Source organism: Acipenser ruthenus, chromosome 1 (genome assembly GCF_902713425.1).
Source record: "Acipenser ruthenus chromosome 1, fAciRut3.2 maternal haplotype, whole genome shotgun sequence".
NCBI classification, from domain to species: domain Eukaryota; kingdom Metazoa; phylum Chordata; class Actinopteri; order Acipenseriformes; family Acipenseridae; genus Acipenser; species Acipenser ruthenus.
The window spans coordinates 57,633,379-57,643,782 of record NC_081189.1 but is presented as its reverse complement, the minus strand read 5'-3'; the positions used below and the strand labels follow the sequence as shown (position 1 = coordinate 57,643,782).

General features: G+C 39.2%; 1 pseudogene; it reads right to left on the bottom strand.

Annotated features, from left to right (window-relative positions):
• LOC117421454 (RNA 3'-terminal phosphate cyclase-like protein) overlaps positions 1 to 10,404 on the bottom strand; it is a 52,324-nt pseudogene that overhangs the window by 19,844 nt on the left and 22,076 nt on the right.

Here is a 10,404-nt window from a genome sequence, read left to right as displayed (position 1 = left end):
AATACCTTGTTACCCCTTGTATACATTCAAAAAAAGAAAGCAGCAAAAATATAAAAATAGCCTATAAACATACACACACATTATAAACTGGCACACTGACAGAAAAAGGTATTTAGCATCTAAGAACAAAAATGCTAAAATGACTCCAAATAGACAATCAATAAGGGAGAATGTCATTATCATAGAAAGCTTCAGCCTCCTGTACCAAAGTGAAAATCAGATTCCGACCCTTGAAGACAATACGGAGCCTGGCTAGATAGAGTAAGCTGAACTTAATTCCCTTTTTAAACAGCCTTGTCTTTATGTCCCTAAAAGCTGCACGGTTTCAGGCGACATCTGAGCCAAGGTCCGGAAAAATAAAGATCTTTTGTTCCCGAAAGGTGAGGGTACCCCGTTCCCTCGCCAGCCGGAGGACAAGCTCCTTGGTCTGATAGCGATGAAAGCGGACGATCACAGGTCTGGGCCTTAGGTGAGGGTCCGGCCTCGGCACCAGAGAGCGATGTGCCCGATCCAGCTCCGGAGCCGATCCCAGCGCCCCACCCCCAAATAACTCCACAAAGAAATCAGACATAAACTTAGTAGGGTGCGAACCCTCCAGCCCCTCTGGCAGGCCGATGATTCAGAGATTCTGACGCCTACTGCGATTTTCTAGATCCGACAACTTCTCCTTAAATCGCCTTGTTATCAGCAGCAAGTGAAACACAAGAGGCCTCCAACTCACGAACTCGATCCCCGGTGTCGTCAGCCGAATGTTCGAGGCTGTCGATGCGGTGTCCATGGGACGTAACTGTGGTCTGGATGGCATCGATAGAAGCTTTAAAAGACGCAAACGAGTTTTGAAACTCTGCCGTAAGATCAGCGGTAAGGGCTGCACAGAGCTTTTCTAGCTCGGAAATTACAGCAGACATCGAAACCGGCGCAGGCTCGGCCGGGTCAGCAGGCCCCTTGGTAGCGGAATCCAGAAGCAAAGAGTCTGGCGTCCCTCGTTTAGGTTTATTTAGCTTTGACATCATATGGCAGGTGTACAGATATGTTACAAAAAAATCGACACAGTGAATATATATATTAATGAATGGGTTTGATAACTAAATGTATAATAGTTTGTGGGAGCGAGCCTCACATGTGTCTACTCCATCTAGCGTTCGACCGGAAGTCCTTGGTTGCAATTCTATGATGTGTCCCATTACCCTTTAAGGACCAGCCATTTTTCAGTGGGATGCTCCCCAAGGACCAGGGTTGTTTTTTGGCTCTCTTCCTAAAAAAAAAAAAATCTTAGAGATACATGTAATAAAAGGCATTATTCTATGACAAGGGACCTTACAATAAATACATCCTGAAAGTTGTGGCACTGAAATGCAATCCCTCCCCTAACCAATGATCTGCATTTACAACCTGTACTGCAACGTATGGTGGCCAGGTAAGTCAAAGAAATTAAGTGTGTTTATCATGTTTACCTGAACATGGGCCCAGAATGGCACTTCAGTATGTCAGTATGATCATGTTTATTCAGTGTGTTTTTGGACACATTAAAACTGCATTAAAAAATGCATTTTTTTCCTTCACACAGCTGAGGTGGGGATATAAAATTGGTTCCATAAGTCTACAAAATGGAAATGGTAATGCAATGGCAACTGCAATAACTGGCACAGCATGCCATGTGTGACAGATTGTTCATTAAAAAAAGTTTTTATGTATTTGCAGATTAACAATTCTTACCCTCTGTTATTGTGCTAACAATCTTTTGGTTACATCTTTTTATGTTAATTAAGAAAACAAAAATATTTTCAAAACAGTGCTGTACTGTATGTAAACAGCTCTATGGTCCCTGTGCTGTAGATCACATGGTCTGATTAAAGATCTATTAAGGGACTTTCAAATATCATCATATCCCAAATTAAAGACACGTGATTTTCAACACCTGAAAAATAGATACTGTTGCTTTTTCCACGAATAGGTAAGAATTTTAAAACCTCTTTTAAAATCAGAGTCTTGGGACAGTAAGTGAAACAAACAAGTAAGAAAAAGGATACGCCATGCCTCGAATGCGTTTGATTTTGCCAGGGTCTTTTAACTGCAACGGCTTAATAAACCTCTTCACTGGACAGGAGAAGACAACCTCCCCCCCACCACCAGGGGGCATTCCTCTCCTCAGAATCTGAAAAGGCAACGAATTAAAACAATCATTACTTTGATTTCATACACCAACACAGTTTCATGTTTTTTCTTTGAAGGAATGACAATGTTTAAACATGTTCTCTTGTATTAGAAAAATGTTCTCCGATTTCGTTTGTTAAGCCCTTTGCAGCTTCCATCAGATATGTTCGATTCCCCTAGTGGTCGTTGGGTAGCTGCCATCGGCAGCGTTCGATTGTGTGCGGGTTCCCTTTTATGCTGTGTAACCATGGCAAACCATCAAAAATAACTCAATTTAGTATGCAGGCAGTCAAGCCCTTTGAGACAGACTTGTCTCTGTCTACATACATGGCTTGATTGACAGGCAATCACCTGTGAGAAAGGTCAGTCTCTTCAACACTGACTGGCTCCATCAGTCTGAATCAAAAGACATAATCGTGTGTTTACACTTACAACTCTGACATGAACTGGCTAAGAGTCAATCAGATTCTTATTTCAACTGCAGTGTGTGCCCGATTATGTCACATCGACCACCCCTTGCGTGAAGCCCCTCCACAAAACAGAGAAAGTGTTTAAATCAGGGGTACATTATCATACGAAATTACTGTACATACTACATAGGAACACAAAATGAAGCATGGACATGTAATCATTATGCCTGCAGTCAACAGAGCCACAGCCTTTCTAAAAGTGTGTGTTGGGTGCAAGATACACAGATTAGGTGGTCTGGAGGGTAGGATTGGTGTTCAGGAATAAATAAATGATATTTTTAGCTAATATAAAATGCACTTTTATTTCAAACAAACATAGATCAACTGTAATTAAATAACCAGATTACAAAATGAAACGATAGCATAATATTAGACCCACAGAGGCAGAACTGTTTAAAATCAACAGCAAACCTGTCATTTGTGTGTTTCTGCTTCAAAATGGTTGTTCTGTGTGAATTAAGATTTAATTTTGCCATCAGAAATGGAGCAAAGCATCGAAAACTTGCATATAGTATCAGTACCGTCTACTTGTAACTCCTCTGATTTGTAAATAAGGCCTGTTTCTTTAAGTTCCACTTTCAAAGTACTTTCAGGGGTATGTAGACATTTAAGAAACACATGTTACTGTCTGAAAACATTGAGTAACCTTTCGCAGCCAACAGGATGCAGTTCTGGGAGCTGGAAGTACAGTACTTACAAACAAACTGAGTTTGCCAATGATTGTGGCAATCATAACATTGTCCAAGGATTGTGGCAAATTGAGAAACACTGAAACACAAAAGAAACCTGAACATTTTGAAATGTTTTTTTGACCGGCGCCACAACTGTAATACGCACAAACAAACAAAGTACACTTAGTAAACATGGCAGGAGGTCTGGCTTCATATTACACCATTTACTGTTAAGGATTAAGTGTATATGCGCTGTAATGTAATGCCAAGGATCTTAAGTAGCGCTTCTGTTTTTTTTTCTCTCTGCTTATTTTTTTAAAGCAAAACTGGGTCAATTTAACAATTTTACTGTTTCCAATCTGGACAGAAAATTAAGGCTGAAAACTGGGACAATCACAGTTCTCCCCAGGATGTTTGATAACCCGATCACATCACAGCACTTACGACGATACACTTTGAAAAATAAAGCCTATACATTTAAATTCATTAAACTTCCACAAGCTGGCAGCTTTTTCAAATTGTATAATTGCTAGTGCCGTAAGATGAACAGAATTAAACAAACACTATGCGCAGGTCTAAAAGCATGTTACTTTTAAACAAAGGAATGTATTTGCCCTGTGAAGGAAACCTTTTAATTTTCAGAGACTTTACTGTAATGATTTGTTTAATTCTAGATAGAAGTACCCACAAAACCGAACATTTCCTCATATTGTTACATATCAAAATACGATCACTGGTTAAGTTCATAGATGTGTGAAAAACAATATTGCTGACAATAAAGTTTTGTGGCAACTAGGCTTGTTTCACATGTATCCCACATTAATTATTCATATTATAGCACAAATATAAAAGTTAGTTTGTATTTTGGAATCCTCTGCCTGTTTGATACCGACAATGCATGTGTTTTCCACATGACCCGTCTCAGGGACCGCTACACTCACAGTACAACAAAGAACAGGCCACTTTCAGACGGACCTGGGCTGGTTGCGTTTACACTACAAAAAAAACTAAGCAGTCTCAGTCGGCTTAAAAGTCGGCTTAAAAGTGGCTAGTGTAAATGGGGTATAAGACAGCAAATGAGGTGCATCTAGTTATCGCAGAGGGATTTTTCCGGCCAAGCAAACATCTATTTTTCCTTTTTGGGATTTAAACGAGAATCAAACATCGAATACATACAATTACTTTCATGATGTGTTTATTTGAAACAAAATGCATGTATCAATGTAATCTCTGTACCAGCATATTCATATTCTATCCTGTTCTATGTTACTATCTACATAATCATTGAAAGTACTAGTAACTGTATTTGTTTTATACTGTGTTTTTCTTTCATTACGTTAGTGTAATGATGAAACTGAAGAAGTTTAGTATAAACGCTATTTACATGTGTTTATTTATTCACATTTACTTTATTGTACTTCTGTGTTGTTCACAACAGACGTATGACCAACCAACTCAGCATTCTAGAACGAGCTGTGAATCAGCAGGAGGTAGTCCTGAAGGACTTGAGGCAGTGGGGATGTGGGTCCTGCCACTGGTACTAAAAAGACCAGGAGAACATAAACAAACACACTGTAAAACACAGACAGTGCATTGACATGGTTACATATGCATCCAATCATGATAAAGTTTGATGAACAAACTTTTGGCAGTTATACAATGTTTACATTTCTATGCAGCTTGGAAGTTTTCCTTGCAACTGTTCACGACGTGATGAATTTTGTTATTGTTGTGTTTTATAACTTGGGTAATCTTTTTAATAAAAATAAAAAAATTATACTATAAAAATACCTCCAAAAAGGTACAAAATTAAAATTTAAATTCACTTTTGTGTACTGTTTGTAAGGTTTCAAAAACCTCCAGTGCTTTAGCAATGAAAATGTAATAAGTTGTTATGTCAAGGGATTTTTTTTATTTTTTTTTGGTCTCAAAAGTTTTTTACAGCACTTACAACACACAGTGATTAAAAAAAGGTAAAACAATGCTTGGCTGTGGAGTTACACCTATGGTAAAGATTTTTGTGTTATTTGCCTGGTTATTTTTTATCTTTAAAGTAGTTTTAGCTCACATAGCAAGTGGAAGTATACAGCTTGAAGATTCATACAATTAACTAATTTAATTGGGCATATAAATATATAGTGTGTGTGGCAGGGCAGAAAAGCCCTGATGATAAATGTATTGGTTGGTTTGTGTGTTGGTGGTGGGTGGCAGTGATGGGGTTAATTCCTATCCCTGCCAGGAACATGTGAGATTGTCTAGCCACATGGGATATGAGGGGAGAGAAATCCTTTGTTGTTGGGGGGGGGGGGGGAGGGGGGGGAGGAGGTATGTGAGAGGACAGTGAATCACGAAAAAATGAAAAGAGTCTAAAAACAAAAGTAAAACTAAAACCAGGATTAGAGAACCAGTGACGGCAACTGCCTGACCTCAACATTGTTTTGTTTTATGTGTTGCGAGACCTGTTTTGTTTAAAGCTTTTATTTGGCTCGGAGAACAGTATTCTTTTGTTTGTACAACCTTTTTATTTTATTTTTGTTTAATAAATACGCGCACCAGCGCTTTCATACCCATACCTGTCTGCCTCTCTGTCAACTTCCTGGTCTGGAACGTCAACATTCGGCTACCTTGTCACAGAGCACTATTGATTTATAAAGTTTAAACTGCTGCTTCTTGTCACGCCCAGTGTACCCGAGTCTCCGCCACCATTCCACGATAATCAGAATAAATATTTGACTACCGCAAATACTTGTCTATGCTGGCAAAATCAAACGCATTCCAGACCTTACCTTTAATTCAAGGCCTTCCCCATCAAGTCCAAACCTCTTCATTAAGGGTATGGCTGTGGCTTTGAGAGTGTCAACCTGCACAGGTAAAGACAACAGGATTAGCAGGTATTAGTATAAACATAAATAAGTCCATTTTTTAATAGATTTGTTGCAAATATCTTGGCGTGCAAGATATTTTAAGAACAGCCAGAAATAAGTATTGAACTTTCTTCAGTGACCTGCCACACCCGACAGCGTGCTCTGACCAATGCTGAGTTGTACTTCTACTTGGGCTTCAATTTTGATTGATGGGGAGACCCACACGCACAGTACGGCAATCTGAGAAGAGTGGGGTTGGAAATAAAAACTGTATGTCTGACCCCCATGTTAAAGTGTAGCATCACCGACTTGACATGGAATTTTTGAATGTGAGATTTATTGGAATTTATTCTTTTAAAATTATCTCCACACAGCGTTCTTGCAGGACAGGTTTACACTGCACTATCTCAAACTGTTGCGTCATTGATAGAATGATAATACAAATAATAATAAAATGATGACAGGGAAATGCCGACTAGATCTTTTTTTAAATTTTTTTAAAACACCTGTTAAAACACCTGCTAAGTAGTAATGAAATTATTTCAAATGTGTTAAATGTTAAGCTTTCTGTAAAGGAGAAAGGTGGTAGCTGCTGTGTAGTGATAATTCTTAACTGATATTAGGCCGAACATTAGCAAGCCAACTGCACTTTACTACGGAGCTGGCTATTTGATCAATGCATATGAAAGTTCTGAGGTATACTAGTGGTATTAAATAAAGTAATATTGCATGTACAATACATTAAATGAAATTTTGCTTTGGGACCACTAGGGGCTACCTATAAAATGTATTTAAGAGCATATGGATTATGGACAAACTGTTTAATGTCGCCCTCCATTTAAACCTCTAGAAATAAAGATGAGCTGTTTATAATAACGAGGTAAGTACAATTCATGAACGACCCGTTAGCCACGTTTGCATAACAGCTGATTTGTTTTATTCTCCACTCTCCTAATCTAACAGGTTTTAACTGTGGCTGTATACGGTTATCACAGATTTCCATGAAATGTACCCATTGCCATGTAATACCGTAAAAAATGTTGTACAAGTTGATTTTCTAGGCATTTTTGCAGGACCCTTAAAAGGGGGGAGTGACTAATACACCGGTGCGACGTTTGCACCGGTGTGTCTAATATTAAACTACTGTACCAGTGCCACAATGGGATTACTACAGCCACGGTTATTATGGCTCACACAAACTTAACTGTCAATATCCACTGTTCTAATTAAAAGTAGTAATTTGTTACTCTCAATACCCTAAATCACTTTGAATGTTAAACGTAAATGTTCAGACTCTTTCAGACTAAAAATGTCACACCTAAATTGCTTCTCTGTTAACACTAGCTGTCAATCTCTATGAATTTCCTTATTCCCACCCTCCCGAGCTATTGATTTGTCAACATTCAGACTAAACCCGCCCCTGGGATCCATAGCAAACAGCTACTGGTTAGAAAACCAAGTAAATGTATCAAGTTTGAGTTTATTGTAACTGCAATGCTTTTTGAGACTGGTGTGGCAGAATAGGGGGAGGAGTCAGTGAAGCACCTGGCTCCAATTTGTTTTAATGGGGCCCTGCATAAAGGCAGGGGAAACCCCATAGTGAGGGCTACTGTAGTGAAGGCTGCATACAGCCATGAGGAGACCCAGAGCTGGATTAACCTATACGCAAATTACGTTACAGCACAGGGCCCCCAGCAGAACTGGGGCCCCCGCGAGGTCGCCGTTTGTTTTGAACATTTTACAAAGACTGCATGCAGGCAGACTGGCCCACACACACAGGAAGAGAGGCACACAGAAGCTTGCTTTTAGTTAACTTTGTTCTTTTATGAAGGCTAGGCATTTCTTTCTTGATTACAGCATACCTGGTCTCTGAGTCTCTCACACAAGCAGCTTCCTGCTATTGTACAATACCAAATGCTCCACGCCCTCTACCTCCTGGGAGAGATCAGTCCCTAGTCCTACTATGTCAGAGGCATCTGCAGGATAAAATGTATGAATCAGGCTCGATTTACATATTAATTTATTTCAGTTTTAGGGCCAATTTTAAAACCTGTCCTGTCTTAAATGTGCACAGTATGACTTTAAATTTTAGAAAAAGGCGGGTAAAATTGTACACTGCAGGAAGATTGCAGGAAAATTGTACAATGCCGAAGGAAATTCAAATTGGACGTGTGCAGGCGACAAGAACGCTTTAAGTCCATAGTGTTTGTTTCTCTCGCTACAAAAAAAAAAAAAAAGACAGAAAATGTATTCCTTTTTGTTAAACTACATTGTTTTGTTCTATTGAATGCAATGCTACTACTGGTCTGTAGAAGAAATCTAAGAACAGGTTTGGGGGGAAAGAAACAAACATTACAAGAAATAGATGTCTACAATTATTTATTTCAGCAATTTTTTTGCAAAACTCCAAAAATGCTAATTCAAAAGTACTCATACCCTGATAAGGAAAATTTTTATTAATATTATTATTATTTATTTCTTAGCATACGCCTAGTTTTACAAAAACTGCATCGCATAGCTAGTTGAGGCACCTTTAGGAATAATAACCTATTTTAAAATGATTAGGATATTTGTCAATGAGCTTTTGGCATGATTCTTTAGTGATTTTTGACCATTTTTCAGTGCAAAATTGTTCCAGTTCATTCAAATTCCGAGGACTTCTCTTGGCACAGCCTTCTTCAACTCATACCAAAGATTCTCAATCAGATTTAAATCGGGACTTTCAGTAGGCCATTCCAGAACTTTTATTTTATTGGTCTTTAACCATTCTGAAGTAGATTTTGATGTGTGCTTTGAATCGTTGTCGTGTTGCGCTTTAAACCAAGTTTTGTAGCAGGGGGTTTCAGATGATTGGGCAATATCTTTTTGGTATGCTATGGAATCCATTTTGCCATGTATTGGAACTAAATTTCCTGTGGTGTTAGAGGAAAAACAGTCCAATAGAAGGATATTACCACCTCCATGCTTGACAGTAGGTATAGTGTTCTTTTCTTTGTACGCCTCACCAGACCTTCTCCAAACGTAAAGACTATCAGTGTGACCAAATAACTCGGTTTTTGTTTCATCACTCCACAAAACCTTAGAGCAGAACTCATATCCATCATTCAAATGCTGTTTTACAAACTTTAAGCAATTGTCCTTGTGACATTTTCCTAAGAGTGGCTGTTTCCTTGGCCTGCAACCATTGAGACCTTCACCATGCAATACTCGACCTATGGTTGCAATGGAAACCCCAGTCCCACTTGCAGCCAGTTCACTTTGAATATTATTATTATTATTATTTATTTCTTAGCAGACGCCCTTATCCAGGACGACTTACAATTGTTACAAAATATTGTTACAATTGTTACAATTGATACAAGAACATCTTTGGCAGTCAATTTCAGATTGTTATTAACCTTCCTCACAATTCTTCTACTTGTTCTTGGTGAAAGAACCTTCTTTCTTCCAGATCGAGGGAGTGTTGTGACAGTACCATGAGTCTTGTACTTCTTGATAATAGTAACAATAGTTGAAATTGGGATATTCAAATGCTTGGAAATCTTCTTGTATCCTTCTCCAGCTGTATGACAATAAATAACTTTTTGCCTAAGGTCTTCAGATAGCTCTTTACTTTTTTCCATAATGACTTATTGGTAATGACGGCAATCATCCTATGCCTAACCCTTTTATACTCTCCAAGAACGTTCACCTACAATCCAGCATTTTTTAGACTTTTCTTTGGGGCACAACCGTAGAACTGTATACTATAAGAACAATATAGGCTATGTGAGCTGGAAATGTCCGCTCTGCCTCCGCTCTAGCAACTCCCACGGTCCATATACAATTGGCTTGCTCCGCTCACACTCGGTCCTCAACGCAGGGCTGGATTAACCAATATGCATAGGGCCCTGTGACAGAATGAATGGCTCTTGGTTATAAATCTCCCTCCCGACCTGTGAGGACGCTATGTAAAGGGAACAGTGTGCCCCGGAGTGGATGGTTGGACATTCCAGGGTCAGTCGGAAGTCGGCCATCCAGTAAGGAGGCGGAGCCACAGTACACTAAGTCATCGCCCCAGACGGAAAGCGATGTGGCAATTGCAGATTGGAGGAAAAGCGATTGCATTCGCTAACTAAGGGGGCGTGTCTGAAGGTACTAAAGGGGAATTGGCCGAGCAAACTGCTCCTTTGTTATGGTTACGGACGAACCGCTGAAGGACTGTGAAAGTATTGTGAGTGTTTAGTGTTTGTTTGTTTTGTCATA